We start from the raw sequence: 16,029 nt of genomic DNA, 5'->3' as shown, positions 1-16,029 counted from the left end.
CTCATGCTAAATTAACACAGTGTAAAGGCAAAGCCTATCTCCATGACACCCTCCCTTGATCCGAGCATGGATAAGATAAGATAAGATAAGGGGCAAATTCATGAAAGCAGAGTTCAAGAACAACAGTCAGAACAAGTTTCCAATTTGCACAAGGAGGAGAGAAAAACATTTTTTGAATAAAAACTTCATAGTTCATTAAGAGGTCAATGTTAAAAAATGTAGCCTTTGGACATAGTGAAGACAAAAGGACAGGGCCACAAAAAAAAAAGAAATTGATAGAAAAGAAAAATTGCTCAATGTCCAATACGTGGCTTTGGTCATGGAAGAAAGAGTCAAAGACACATCTCATCCTAATAATGAATATGCAAAATATGCAGCAACAGCCTCCAACAGGAAGTTACTGTTCTCATCTGGAAATAATTCGGCCATCCAATTTAACAAAGGGAAACAACATACAGGTTCCTCAATTATCGGAGCCTCTAGGACCATCAGAGGACAACTCGGTGGGTTTTCAATCAGCTGCGTGCCAAGAAATCTTGCGCTGCTGCGAACACATTCCAACGACCCAGAACTCTATGCATCGCTGCAATGGCCATAATCCCTCCATCAGAACAAAGCAATTCATGAGCACCTAAGGGGCTCATAAGTTGTTAATAATCCGCATCAGGAAACACCGTATTGCAGAGACACAAATCCAGTGCCCATTCAAAGTCGCAACTCAGGCAATGAAAGACAGGCTGGACGCATGTAAAGTAGGAAAATCGCAACGATAATCCATAAGCTGCACTCAATGTAGCAAGAGGCAGCGCTCCATAGTACTCAAGCATTTGGGTTTGAAGCAGCCCCAGCCGAGACAGCTCATCTTGTAACACAGGTTGTGCATCCATTTTGAAACAAACAAAACAGTAACAGCATGCCTGCAGCCAGAGCCAGCAGTAAGGGAAATCCACGAAACAGGCTGGAAAAAATGGAATGAAAAAATGCTGGAAAAACACCAAATATAGTCTGAAAAGAAGTCACTAGGCCACTGCTTACAACTTTAAAAATGTGAGCCAGCCCTGTGGTGGAGGATGCATTAAAGATAGTGTGAATTAACTCACCGAAATGCAAGGGCAAATCAGTATTCAATAAGGCATGCACTTCTGTGCGGGTGTTAGCCACTTGAAGGACAAATGTTTCACGAGCAGATGTGAGGGCAACTTCTTTCTGGGACAATAGAGCTCTTATGCAACTCATCTTGTTGAACTCTGCTTTCAAGGTCAGAATCTTGGGCCAGATGGAAACATCAAGCTTCCCATGTGGAGGAGGATACATTACATTTTTACAGCAAACCACACGCTCACTGACTGTAACGACATAAGCAATTCCCGCTACCAACCCACAACAATCTTCATTATTTAAAAGTAAATAACTCCTGTTTGCCAGTAATGTGAATGTGGGCACGATAGCAGGCACAGGTGTACCTTTTGAAATACAGGCTAAATTCAGCTCATTCTGATTACAGGAGCCATGTAATTGGATGTGTCTACACATCAACGAGTGATCTGGTGCTTCAGTGCAATCTTCGCCATTCAAATAAACTTCCTTACCCTCCCTAAGGCATCTATAGGTAAAAGGAAGCGACCAAGCTTCATGGAGATAAGTACTGCCAAGAGGCTCATATCTACCAATGGCAAAGTACTTCATACCCGCCTCGAACTTGAATAAAGGAAACGGGAGAGTTATTAACCCGTGGACAAGCCACGTTGCTGAATTGGCCTCCGCCACCGAAAATGGTAAAGGTTCCATCCTTTCAATGTGTAACATAGAAAAAGATGCATCTTTCATTGAAAGCAAACGCTGCTTGTCAGTCAAATTAAACGGGGCAAACAATGATGACGTGTTCATGCAATGCCAGGGCACTTTTCCTGCCTTCAAGGTTGGCAGTGTCCATGCAAACTGCATAATAGAAAGCAATTTATTTTGACCATGGTACAAAACAGACACTTCATCTTGCACAATGTCAACAACAGTTGATACAATATTGTCTAACGTGTAAATGCGGGAAGAAAGTGTGTTTATGCTATTATCTACAACTGCTAGAACCTTTTCTAAATTAGCCTGATCTATAGCTCTAATGCGGGTAGCAGCCTCAACTGGGACGTTTTCGAGACTTCGTTGTATATAGCATATATCCATCTTTTAGATCTGCCATTAGCCGGGCCCTTTATAAAATCATTCAGATCAACATCGTCAGTCAGTTTAGACAAATGCAGTTTAACTGACGCCAAGGTAGAATGTTTGAGCCAATTCTGACATAATTTGCCAACAGAATAGGTAGTCATAGAATGGCCACTTTCATAACGGGATCCACCCTGACTTGTGTAAAGCCATGAGCTAAACCCAGAAAATGATGCTGGCAAGAGTCAGCACTTCTGTGCCAGAGCAACCAGACCTTGGGATCCAAACTGGATATGTTAAAAGAAGAATTTAGCAACAGAGTTTGTAACACTCTGATCGAAAATTTAGTGGCATTATTCCAACCAGAATATTCTTCCAATTCAGGAAAAGAAGGAGCATTTTTTAGTAGTAGCCAATCCAAAGCAAGTCGTCTGTGAAATTGTAGAATTCAAAAACAACATATGGTTTGGGATGAGGCATGCACGATGCAAAGCCTCAGTGCCTTGCACTTGCCAGCTTTTAGAACCCCAAACAGATTTAAGGTCAATGGTATCCTTCCAAAACTCGTAGCCTCCAACGGCCAACTGGTCTAGAAAGGACTTCGAATATAATAATTTAGTATCAGTAAGTCTAACTTTGGATGTGGACTTTTCAGTCATTTTAAAATAAAATGCATTGGGATTTGACTGATTAAAATCAGTAAAGTAAGTGAACCTTTTCAAAAAGGAAGCAGAACTGCCTTGTATAGGAGCTGGACAATGTTCCCATTGTGTATAATTGACAGTGTTCCTCCTGGTATTAGCTTTATGGAGGTAATGATTGCCAAAATGTTGGTAACAATATAAATCACCGTAATTAGCAGACTCTAAATTCAAATCTTCAGCATCAAAGGCAGCATAATATTTCAAATCAGAAAACAAAGCTTCTATGGCCTGAACATCCCAATCATCAGAACGTATATTTTGTTTAATTACATCCCCCATAGAAACTCTAAGCACATTAGAGACATTTATAACCTCAGTGGGCCCATGGATATGAAATCGAACAGCATCCCATACAATCACATCTAAGACTAGCCAAGCAGTGATATTAACAAAAGTCAGGTCCCTCTTCAATCTGTGTGATGGGGAATGGGGAGCCAATGTTCCATTGATATGTCGGATACATGTTCTCTCCTCGACATAGTGTCCATTCACGAGTCGGAGAAAATACACCACAAGGCCAATTGGCATAAAAAGGTAAATCAAAAAAAGCACCAAACAAATGTAGGTCCAAGGGGGAATCAAAAAATGTTTTTTAAACAGTTTTGCTAAAACAGTTAATTTTGAACGTTTCTTCGATGTGTGTGAATCAGTGTCAAATGAAAATCTGGATTCTGTAGCCAAACGAGTTTGCAAATCAGGCATCGATAAGTCAGTTGGGTAAGTGTAGTCAGTTTCATCAAGTTGAGTACCAGGCAGTGTACTAAATAAAGGACTAGAAATTGCAGGCATCTCGAGGGCAACATCAGGCATCGGTTTAGAAGCCGGGGCCAAAACAGAATTTCTCAAAATCGAAGGACATGAGACTGCCGGTGTCATACTAAGAAGAATCGGCAATTCTGTGTATCTTGACATTGTCAATGGAGATCTACCTGTTTTCCTTATGACCTGGAAGTGGTGGTAAAATGACTGTTCTTGTGCCCTTCACGCCAAGCACCGAAACTGGAACTCGATAAGAGGGACCAAATTCTTTCTTGTTTTCGATCTTCTCTCGAACCAGTTCTCCAACTTGGGGTATCCAGCCAGCTACCGGGATCAGCAACGCATCATCCGAGGTGGAGGGCAAATGTTTCTTTGCAAGACTGTCTCTCGTCTTTTGTAGATCCTGTAAAACATTGCAATGTTAATCTACGTCAAAGGAGGCAGCAACAGCCGCCTGGTCTAGACCGTCAAGGTCCGGTACGAACATCTTGATACCAAACAGCATTTCGTATTGGGGTCCGCCCACCCAGAGACCTTCTAGGGAGATTATCTAGAGCACGCTGCATGCTATTGAGGTGGGCCAGCCAGTTCCTGCCAGTGCCTATAACTCTAGCTGTCAAAGGCTTCTTTCAATCTCAGCTCATTCGTTCCACAACACTACTACCCTGAGGCCTGTATGGAGACGAAAACTTGACTTGGACCCCCTTTGAAGTCATGGCATCCTTATACGCCTTAGAGGCGAAAGCCGGACCCTGATCCGAATGGAAGGTACCACAGGCAAAAGTCCCTACAGAGACACTCAAGTCTTTTATGACAGTTCATGGATCAGCGCTGCGGTGTGGCCACACCCACACAAAGCGTGTGCATGAATCAACTGCTACTAATATGTTCCTTTACGCAGTATCAGAGGAAAAATGACCGCAGTGATCTAAATAAACACAACCAAGTGGTTTAATAGATATGTACAACTGTGTCTGGGGTGGACGCGCAGCAGTTGAAGGTTTAATCTGCTGGCAAATGTCACATTGAAGGACATAATCACGCCTCTGTTTGTACAGTCCCCGCCATCAGAAACGTTGTTGTAACTGAGATACAGTTGCCGAAAAGCCTGCATGCGCAGACGCAACACCTTCATGGGCCAGCTGTAATCAGTGCTAACCTGCAGTCCGGGTTGGGAATCAACCTTTCACCAACATCCGGTATTTTCACATAAGGAATTTTATCAGGACTTAAGTGGTATGAATATTTTGAAGGGAATCCCTTAGGATATTTACTTCCCTTCTCAGTCGCAGCAATGCCTGCCAAGATGTCATCATCGATCTTACTTTTGGAACGTGTAACTGCTGCAACCAAAAATGTGGATACTGCTGATTTCACGGCCTCATCGGCCAAAGAATTGCCAACAGCGTGGACTCCTACGCGCTGATGACCAAGAGTGTGAATTACATACACAAGTGGCAACTGCTCTTTAAGCTCAGCAACTCTGACCCAGATCATTTTATGTTTTATTGTGCTACCTTTGGAATCAAGAAAATCATTCTGAATCCAAAAGAACAGGTTCTCGTTGTAAGACTGGACACAGTAGTAAGAATCACTCACAATAAGAGTTGTCACACTAGGATCAGCGTACTCCAATGCAAGCATCAGAGCACGAAGCCCTGCCAATTGTGCGGTTCAGTCCCCTAAAGTCTGCTTGTGCATGACTCTGGACTTGAATTCATCATTCACCATGGTACCCACCACAATGGCGCAAGCTGAGACGTATGCGTGTTTAGACCCATCAGCAACTTGCGCTGAACCATCAGTGTAAATGACACAATAGAAATCCTCCAAAGGCCACATAGTCAATGGCACAGGATGAACAAACTCATACCGCAAAAACTCCTGCGCTTGTAAGGAGGCATAAAAAATAAACGTGACATCCGGAGACGTCAATGATGCAGCCTATTGTATCCACCTTGGGTGTAAAGCTTTAGAATTTGGTACACTGGCCTTTGTCACTGCCTCTAGTGCAGGACACGGAGTAACAACCAACATGCGTTTTCCCTGCGACAGCGCACGTTCTTCAAGAATCGCCATTAGCACTGCTGTCAACTTTTTCCACAGTGGAAAACCACATTTCTGCCGAAGTGTACAAGTGTGACTTGTAAGCAATAGGTACCGTGTCTCCTTTATTAAAAGTAAGGTAAGTGAAACCCGCAGCCCCAGGGATGATTCTTATCACCAGGTTGGTGTAGTTATCACGAGTCAGTAAGAGTTTAGATTCAAGGAGATCAGCCTGCAAAGATTGCAAAATAGCTGAATGTTCTGGCAGCCAGCAAAATTTGGTAAACTTTGGTTGTATCAAAGCATACAAAGGCTTGATACGCTGGGGATATTCGGGTATATAGGTACATCCAAAGTTCAAAAATCCCAGCAAGGACTGTAATTTTTTCAGAGTCGTAGGAGCGTGCAACTGTGCGCATTTCTCCAAGAAGTGAGGAGCCAATCCTCGACCTTCATTGTTGAGCTTGTAGCCCAGGAACAACACTGTGTACTCTGCAATGTGAGACTTTGCAAAGTTGAACTTGTAACCAAAGTCCGCATTGTTACAAATGATGCGGTCAACGCAACACAGATGCGCCCAAAGCTCGTCGTCTGTGAGATATATGTCATCCACTTATGAACACGCATCAGTGTCAACTCTCTCCAAGAGAGAGACTATACAGGCAGCAAACCCACCCGGACTATTCTTATAGCCCATCGTTAGGCGTTTAAATTGGTGTTGTTTGCCGCCACAGGTAAAACTGGTCCATTGGGAACTTAGACCATCCAAATTGTGGGCAAAAAAAACGTTGGATATGTCAAGTGTGGTTTTAAACCGTTTTCGCACAAGACCAGCCACCAAAGCAGAGCTGTGGGTATTCTGTACTGCACAGGTACGGCAATGCAAGTTTAAATGCCGGTAATCCAATACCAAACGGTACGAACCGTCAGGCTTGGTCACAGTAAAAAGTGGGTTATTTATTGGTGACACACAAGTTTCAATTACGCCTTGATATATTCCAATTGTTCAAGGATTTCCGCAACGGAAGCCTTAGCTTCACGTTGGATGGGATATTGAGGTTGAGGCTGTGGCAGAGACCGCAATCGAATCTCGTGGTGTGGGGAAAATTTATCCCAACCACAATGTGTACGGTACAGAGCCGGCGCAAGGGCCTTAGCCCACTCTTCTGCAAAATTCAGCGCATGCTCCTTCGAAACTGTGTGCGCGAAACTAGGGAGGATAACCTCCTCCCCTCTCGGAGCCGTGAGAACAAAAGGTGGGGGCCAGTCAGCCTCCGCTAACAAAATGTCATAGGTAGTTGTAAGATTTTCCCAAAATACCACTTTTATGGTACGTTGTATGTCACCTTCAATTAAAAGGACTATTTCATGAAGTCTATCAGTGGAGCTACTCTAGTATCAGCTGTCTCCGCAACAATGTATTGGTCAGTCGCTGTCACCTTCAGTAGTGGACGCTGGGTCTCTCGCACTATGGTAATCCGCGCCGCGCTGTCCAACAACGTCAGCCCCCATGTCAGATTCCGAAGCTGCGTTCTCACTATCTGTGGCATATCTCGCTGTTAAAGCGGCAACTTTCTTCTTCTGAAACTAGGATCTTTTCGGTGTCGAATCGTTCTGCTTGCCTTTACTGTCTTTCGGGCGGGGCTGGTCGCGTCCCTGCTGGCCACCCCGACCTCTGCCGCCTCCTCCATCTCCGGTCGATGAGGCCGATGAGTCCTGAAAAGAACGAGTAGAGTCTTGTTCAGAAACCTGAAAACGATCAGGTGATTTTATCGTCGCACGATCGCGCAAGTCATAAACATGTTCTGTAGGTGCAGGCACTGGTGATGCAGGACGTGACCCCTGTTTCTGTTGCTGTTGTTTACCCTGTTTCTGTTTTTTCAGCCAATTTTGCTTTTTAGCCTTGGGCTGGTCGTCTGTTTCCGACTTCTGCCCTTGGGGTTGTTTTTTCTCTTTTGTAGAGAAAGGCTTGACACCCAAACTATTACGGCTCACGGTCTTATAAGCCGTCGTAATGATTCTCGGTAACTGTCGGGGTTTATCGGCATCAGAAACAGCCTGCAAAGCATTAGACACCTGAAAGCTTACCACATCTCCCTTGACATTTGCAAGTACGAGATCAGAAACTACTTCAAAACTGCCGCATAGCCGCATACCCAATTCAACCACTGCCTCAGGTCTGTGCTCATCCTGAACACGTTTAATAACCGAGGGTAGGACGGTCATTGACGGAGTGACGAAGCACCTCGTATACACCGCCGCAAAAATCTTACCCGAAGACTCACAGTCACCAGCTTCTGGTATCAAGTCTTTCGGAAAACTAATTGTCAGAATCCTGTGTTTTTCAACAGGAGTCGTGTTAGGAAATACTGCTTCCAACTGGTCATATTCTTCGGTAAGCAAAAAGGCATATCATCATTATCCTGGGGGCGCTTGCCCACCACTGCATTGACCATGACAGGACTAAGCTTCATTCCGCTCGGTTCGGCTGGAAGCACCGCAACACCTGGGGCACCACCCGGGAGGTTGTGGGTAATATATTGTACTAACAACCGAATTACACTAATCGCGACCGTATGCAACAGCCGTAAATCTGCAACGGGAACCGCTCCATGTCAAGGATGTGGTTTAAATCCAGCCAAAACAGGCCAGGTAGCGCCTGGAATGGACAAATGACCTAACCTTGTGACTAACAAAGTGTGGGGTAGGGCGCCATTAAACCAAACTCAGTGCTGCCAAGCATTAATAGGAACTTCCTGTGTCCTATATGGAGCATATTCCCGTGGCACGGCAGTGGGAGCATAAGTGTCGAGCACACCAGTATTTGCCTTCATAGCAGGGAAGGTCACTCACGAGTAGAAAATCTCGAAAGGGTAAGCTACTTCCGCACTCACCACCATAATAACTACCATGCCATCCAATCCGACGTTATAAGTTTAAAAATGATTGCGAACCGCAATACGACTATGCTGCAGTATGTCAACGTCAGGCTTAACGACACAGTAAGAAAGATGTGCAATAAAAACCTACATAGCACAACTGGGTAGTAATTCAAAAGGAAACCGTTTAAAAAGATTCAAGCTTGAAAAGACCTATGTAACTATAGGTAGGTTTTGTCCGACACCACTGGAAACAATAGTGAAGGGGGTTAAGGACTGATAGAAGTACTACTCAAGTGTCATGTAATAAGACCACCAACGATTGGGCGCGATGTTGCAGGGATTCTGCCCCTACACATAACTGTGCATAGAGACTTGGAACCTCAGTGAATTAGGGTGTGCCAAAACTCACCTTAGTAGCCAAAATCCCCTACCAGACTAGCAATCAGTGTCTCATTGGTGCTTACTCACCCCCAATGATTAGACAACCCAGAACATGAACTTAGAACACCTCAGGTAACGTGGAACACATGAACACTCTTTCGTTATACTATCATACTAGTCCAAAACAAGGAGTAAATGAAGAAACGTGCAAGTTTGAAATATTTATTTCTAATGCAGTGTTCTCAGGCGCAGTATCTTTGCTAATACAAGCAAACATATTATAAGCAACAAGGTTATCAGCATAGTTACTATTCCATAAAATACAAAGGGAGAAACCATGTTAAAATGCTAAAGGGAAGAAGGCTAAATAACACCTCAGTCTTACCCTTCCTTGCTAGTATATTATATTATATCTAAAGAAGGTCTCGTTGGGTTTTAGAAGGGCGGCCCCATACCTCTGGTCTTAGTAGAAAGGGATCACATCATCTTCTACACCAGCTCTCTGCATGCAAATATTCATCAACTGTGTTTGCATGCTCTGCGCAGTGCATTATTAAACGCACCAAAACCAGAGTTGGCCACAGCTGCATATGTGTTGTCTAGGACGTGCGCTGACCAGACCAAACAACAACCACTGTGTTGAAATAACCTTGAAGGCCTCGGCACTCACTGTTCAGACATCGCTTACCAAGCAAAGCTGATACTATAGGAAAACTTAGTATTCTCGTGTGAAGCTAAATATTCTACTAGGCTCAAAGCATTAATAATAATATGTGCCGTGTGCAGAAGAAGCAGAAAGGAAAAATGGCGTTTAAACTTCTAATAAGCTCATGCTAGCTTAACACAGTGTGAAGGCAAAGCCTATCTCCATGACACAGGTACATTTTGTTCCTTTTCGAAACCGGCCATTAACCCTCCCTTTCACAGATGCTGCCTCACTTCACACCTTCTGCACAGTTTCTAACCAACCCCTGGCTTAATGCACAGCAAACAATGGTGTTTTCAGCTCATGTTTCTTGTGAAGTGGCCATCTTTATGCCACAAAAATACAAACTAAATTTGGTTGACTTCATTTTTGGTTACTCATTGAGCAGTTCTGTTCCACTGGACACTAGAAGATGTGTTTGGCTGGAGAGAAGACTGGAATCGAAATAACTATATGATTGTGTGCATGAGAACATCATAACATTTGAGGTGCGTGCCAGATTTACAAATGAACGCCGTGAATTTCCTATGCTCCCTAGAAGATAGGCAGGCTGCTGAATGCCGTTTTAAATACTGTGACGCACAATTTTTTTTCATTTCATGATACAACTTGAACTCAGTGTAAACGTTTTACAGAGTTCATGCTGTATCATGAAATGAAAAAAATTGTGCGTCACAGTATTTACCAACAGCCGCAAGCCGAATATTTCATTGACTGCGCTCCTGCTAAAAATGTCTTTTTAGCACAGTAGTGCTGTGCCGCCCACCACCCATAAATCAGATCTGGCCACCACTGGAAACAAACAAATAGCACTCACCTGCGCTGTGGGAGGCAGACAAGAGAGATTAAATTACGGGGTGCTGATCTCTTTCCTGGCTGGCCTGTCCTGCTGTTGTCTCCCTCTCTGTTCTCTGAATTCCTGCCTCGACTTTGCCTCGTCACGTGCACATCCTAATGCGCATGAGCATGACTGTTGACCCCACGCTAAAAAAATCGGCGGCACCGTGGAAGGAGTGACATATGCGCGCTGCACACGTCTTCAAAAATTAAATCATTTATTTGAAATCGTCGCGGCACCGCAGCTCACACCAGGTCTCTCAGACAGCCAGGCGGCCTGATTGTGCTTAATGTACTGCTGTAAGCACTGTGTTCTGTTTGTTGGGGCTGATTCGGACCATTATCGGTCCATATCAGCCCCAGCAACAGAACCGGCCCCCTGTCACGAAACCGGCCCCCACTCCATCCAGCCTACCGGGGGATTGCCCGGTGCCCGGATTGAACAGTCCGGCCCTGATCGTGATTCACTGCAAAGTGAACATCTTCAAAGCATCTAGATAAATATATGATTTATCTGCACCTAGTCATGATAATGGATACATATACTCTTTCAAAATCAGGTGGAAAATGGTGTTTAGAAGGCTTTTGAAGAATGGCTAATTACCACCATTTGCTTCTCCACTCTGGTCGTTCAAGCCTCAAGTACAGTGGTAGATGCGATGTTTCTATGCTCACAAGTGGAACAGATACATCACTTTGACTAATTTAAACATTTTCGGTCCGATTCACAAAGGTAAACTGAGACAAAAGTCTAACTTTATGACTTTTGGTAGTCACAAAGGGCATTTATGAATAGTAGAGTCAGACTTTTGTCCTAATTAAATTTAAGTTTTGGTCTTAATTTTAACTTATACCAAAATTGGGGTAACGGTCTAACTTTACTTCATGTAAATGCCCTGTGTGAATACCAAAAGTCGTAAAGTTAGACTTTAATCTCAGTTTACCTTTGTGTAGTAAAATATTCTTTTTTTATCAATAAGGCTTTAATTATTTCCTTATTTTCTTAGACAGTCTTCTTTTGGATGGTTCCAAATCTGCATCAGGATAATTTCCTGTAATTTTAACCAATTCAAGCATCTCCATCCATCTCTTTTTCTTGCCTATATACAAACATAGCTTGGGTTGCCTGCACTCTTTATCACTAACAGTCTTTGCTACTGCTATTAAGCAAATGCCCCAAAAAGTTTGTTGAGAAAGAAACTCCCTGTGATCATATGTGCTGTAATCCCATGTGAAGTGTTTTGCCAGTAGGTAGTCAGTCAACTCCTTCAATAAGCCTTCAATTCCAGTTGATTCATCTACACTGTTTTTCCTTGTGATTAAACAATAAGCATAAATCTAACATATGGACTGATTGAATAATGGTTTGAGAACATTTTCTGGTGGTTATAAAAGCTGGTTCATAACTTTTATATTATGCCTCGTGGAGGAGTTCTTTATACTTTAGTACCATTAAAGGACAGCAGAAGAAACTGCTACCATTAGAAATAACCTAAGAAGTCCTTTGATTTTGTTTTCTGATTCATTAAGGGCCAGCTGTATCACTTTAAATTCTTTTGATGTGGGGGTTTCATGTTATTCCTATGTTTGTCTCAATGGCTTCTTTGATGTGATCCTTTTTGGTCATCATCACTAAGGCAACCACCACTATTGCGATTCTGAAATTCAACCCTGGTGAATTTTCCGATTTCTTGATCAGTGGACTTTTCTTATGTGACAGATGTTTCTTGAATTTCCCGAATTTGTATGAAACCTTCTTTACACCCCTCAACATAAATCCCTTCCTTAAATCCAAGGTGTCCACTTACGGATAAAGTTTACTCATTCTTCTAACTATCTTATATTCTGGAATTCGTTGACTTTGCTAAGAAAATATTTATCATCTTAGTTTCCTCATGGACAGGAAATCTTCATTCTTTGAGGGAAATAATATTGTAGCTGTAGTTGTGACACATGTTACTCCTTTCAAGAACATTAATCTCTTGTTCCTGGTCCTCATTATGCTTCCCTGGGTTTACCTTAACTTTTTCATTGAACTCTAAAAGAGACACTCTTTGTTTAGATGTAGATAGTCTTTCCTGTGTTTTGACCTGTGTCTCTGTAACGGCTGAGTCGCTAAAAATGTAAATGTCAGGGACTTGATGCTAAGACGTCTGTTAAATTTCCTTCTTGATTACCTGAGAAAAGGGCAATACCTCCCAGTTGCCACAGTGCTTCCCTGCACGTAGATATACATGTGAAAGGTGTACCAGTTAGGAGGAAAAAACCTACCACAGTAAAAAACCTCAAAGGCAAAATTATTGTTCTTGATTGAAGGTGAGGAGTAATTTAGAAGTTGTTAAGCCAGGTACTTAACTGTCCCTGATATCAAGGAAGAAGAAGAAGCCAATCAAGAAATCCAGAAGAAAATCCAAAGGGAAATCCAGCTGTAAAGGAGCATGAAGCAGGGACAGATAGCCAAAAGTATTTGACAGTGGGTGATGAACACAACAAAAAATGAAGGAACAAATGTGTTGCAACACATTCTTCACTCATCAGCAGGGCCGGACTGGGAACCAGAACCGGCCATGGCAAAGTGCTCGGCCGGCCCCCCTCCCCCCCCTCCGAGAGGAGAGGGGAGGGGGGAGAGGTGCGACTGCGCTCTGTGACAGGGCCGGTTTTCGGCCGTTTTTGTTACAGGGCCGTTTTTGCAGCATAACGGCCCTGTAACAAAAACGGCCCCAGGGGCCCAAAACCGGCCCCCAACCATGCGGCCCACCGGGGAATTGCCCGGTGCCCTCAACGGCCAGTCCGGGTCTGCTCATCAGGGCCGCCTTTATATATGATACAGGAACTGCCATCATAGGAAAAGACCTTGGTGTTGGATTGGAACCCTCAGACAGAATCCTCTGATCAGACCACATCTCAGAAAGACAAATCATAAGGTGTGATCACACTCCTTTCCTCTAACTCCTGATATAAACTTGGTATGCAAAGAGGAAGCTCAAGTTTGACATCTTTTGTGAAATGCTGAACGTCACTGTTCGCCAAAGTCCTTTCTATCCAACGGTCCATGTCAGCCGCAGAGCACCCATTCGGGCGATCGCATAATTAAAAGCCCCATTACAGTCCAGGCCTGCACAGATATCCATCCGCAAGCTGAGCGCAATGTTTTGGAACATGTCACCTCACTGCACAGTAAGGACAATATCTTCCTTTGATGTCTCGCAACCTCTGATAAGCTCTCAGCGTTGGTGTGATGGTTGTTTGTTCTGCTATTTCTTCTACCTCACTATTCTCGCTGAGGATCATAAAAACCCTAACAATGTTTAAACTATGTAGTGCATGTAATATTAAGAACATGGATGTGCAATGAAGTCATATATAACAGAGTGCACATTTTTTTACAAAACACAGGTGTGTTAAAAAAGTTGCGGGAGACAAAACATTGGAGTTTATGCATATATGCATTTTTAAAAACAGATTTTTCTAAGCTTTCACTTACATTATAATTGTACTAATGAGACTTGAATTTAATTTCTGACAAATGGTGAATCAGATGTCTATAGCTCTCTTTAGCATAGAGTTAAAATGTCAGTAATGTGCAAATGAAACAGCAAATAGTATGTAAAAGTGAGGATCTAAGCTTGATTTTATTTCCGTTTTTAAGCATCATCAGGACTATGTCATTTTTAGGGGTGGACAAAATATACTGTTCTGCCGGCAGAACTGCCTAAATTTTGGCAACTCCACGTTACTCTTGTAACACAGAGTTCCGGCCAAATTCCACCAATCACCATGTGACTAAATTTTTTCTCGAGCCTGGCTCCAGAATGGTAAGTTGGCAAGCGAGATTTGGCATCCCCTAGCATGATTTCCGGTCACTAGGAGGACATCCAGTGAGATTTTTCTAACACAGACTGCTGCGACCCTTTATGGTCAGAAGGCTGTTGCTCAAGTAGAAAATCTACTTGAAATGCAGCAAAATCAACTTGAGTAGCTGCGCCCTCTGGCCCACCCCATGGTGCTATTCTCGCTGATTTTTCTGTGCAGAAGGTGCTCCTGGCGCTAAATCACAGTGCGAGCAAGCGAAACATGCTTATTTCTGTGGGTGGACGAAACTCTACGGAATCTCGCTTAGGTTTTAAGTAACTCGACATATTTCTGCAGAGTCAAATTTTGTGAGTTCTGCCCACTCCTAATCATTTTCAAAATCTCAAATGTAAACAGTAACTTTGATTGTTTCGATTCAGTTTTTAGTAACATATAATGTTAAAGTGTGGTTAAGAAAATCCCCCTTTTTGTATTGTTACCCCATTTGCTCCTGAATTATTTCGCTGGTTTTAGATTCTGCTCACTGGAGTACTGCTGTCCAGTGCTTAGTGTATGTGCTCTGATCCCTTAAAAGTGTAAAAACTGGCTAGCGCCTGACTGACATATTAAACTTTTCTATAAGGCTGTAGTGTATGGTGCGGAAATACACCCTTGGCATGAAAAGTTAAGTGTCACCTCTGGACTGCAGCATTTATTATGCCATCCATTAGTGTAACAAAGGAAAACATTGCACCAGGTCTACCATTGTACCCAACTGCTGCAGTGTAAAACCGGCAGCGCGACCTGTTCATATTACCCTTTTTGACAGTTAAAAACCTCCTTTCTAAATATCAGCAAGTCCCCCCTACGTAGGCCTCCTGGCCCACTAGTTAGGGTGGTACTTGGTAAAAATGAATGTTGGCATGTCCCTACAGTGAGAAGGCCCTGAAATCTAGTTTCACTGAGCTGGAATAGCTGCACTGTGTTCAAAAATCAGAGTACTGATTAAAATACTAGTACTGCATCTTGAGAATGGGGTCAGCTAGAAAAAGAATTAAACCATTATCTTTATCTTTAATAGTTTTAAAAAACCCAATTCACATGTGTAGTCAAATTTATAATAACTAGTAAGGAAAAGTACATTTTTAAAATGTAGCAGTTTCCCAGCCTGAAGTTGCTGGAGGCTAATTTGCATTAACTCTCCAGCTTCTCCCAGCTTGTACTTGGCCTAAATAAGGTGTTAATGAGATGCGAAACTCCTCCAGTAGCACACAAGTGGCTGTTCTGAATGAGCAGATGAGCAGAGATGACTTCTCTGAACTTCACAGAATATGTAGGATAGGGACTGTGGGTATCCTGTGACAACATATTGTCAAATTCTGCTTGACAGGTATATAGAGCCACATGTAACACTTGGGGCGCTATTAAAAAGGAGAAAGCAAAATGACAAGACAATTCTTGTGTATCCCTGGTCTGGTTGCTGAAAGAGTCTGCTTTTGTCATACCAGATTTCTGTCTCCAGGTTTCTTGTGGGCACAGTGCCTGCCTCAAACTGGATTTTACTGTTAGATATGGGAGGACACTGGTGATTTCCCCATGACACTTGCCCATCCCCCCAACCCTCTGTGCAAAACTTAAATGTGGAGGAAGAATTTTGCTATCTCAAAAACACCCTGGCACATGGCATTTTAGCCCTGCGTAAGGCAAACAGGAACTGCTGAAAAAGGAGGAAGAATTACTCCTGGGAACTTATGCACGCATT

The sequence above is a fragment of the Lissotriton vulgaris genome, chromosome 2_1 (assembly GCF_964263255.1).
Source record: "Lissotriton vulgaris chromosome 2_1, aLisVul1.2, whole genome shotgun sequence".
Lineage (NCBI taxonomy): Eukaryota > Metazoa > Chordata > Amphibia > Caudata > Salamandridae > Lissotriton > Lissotriton vulgaris.
Note: the sequence above shows the minus strand (reverse complement) of the source record.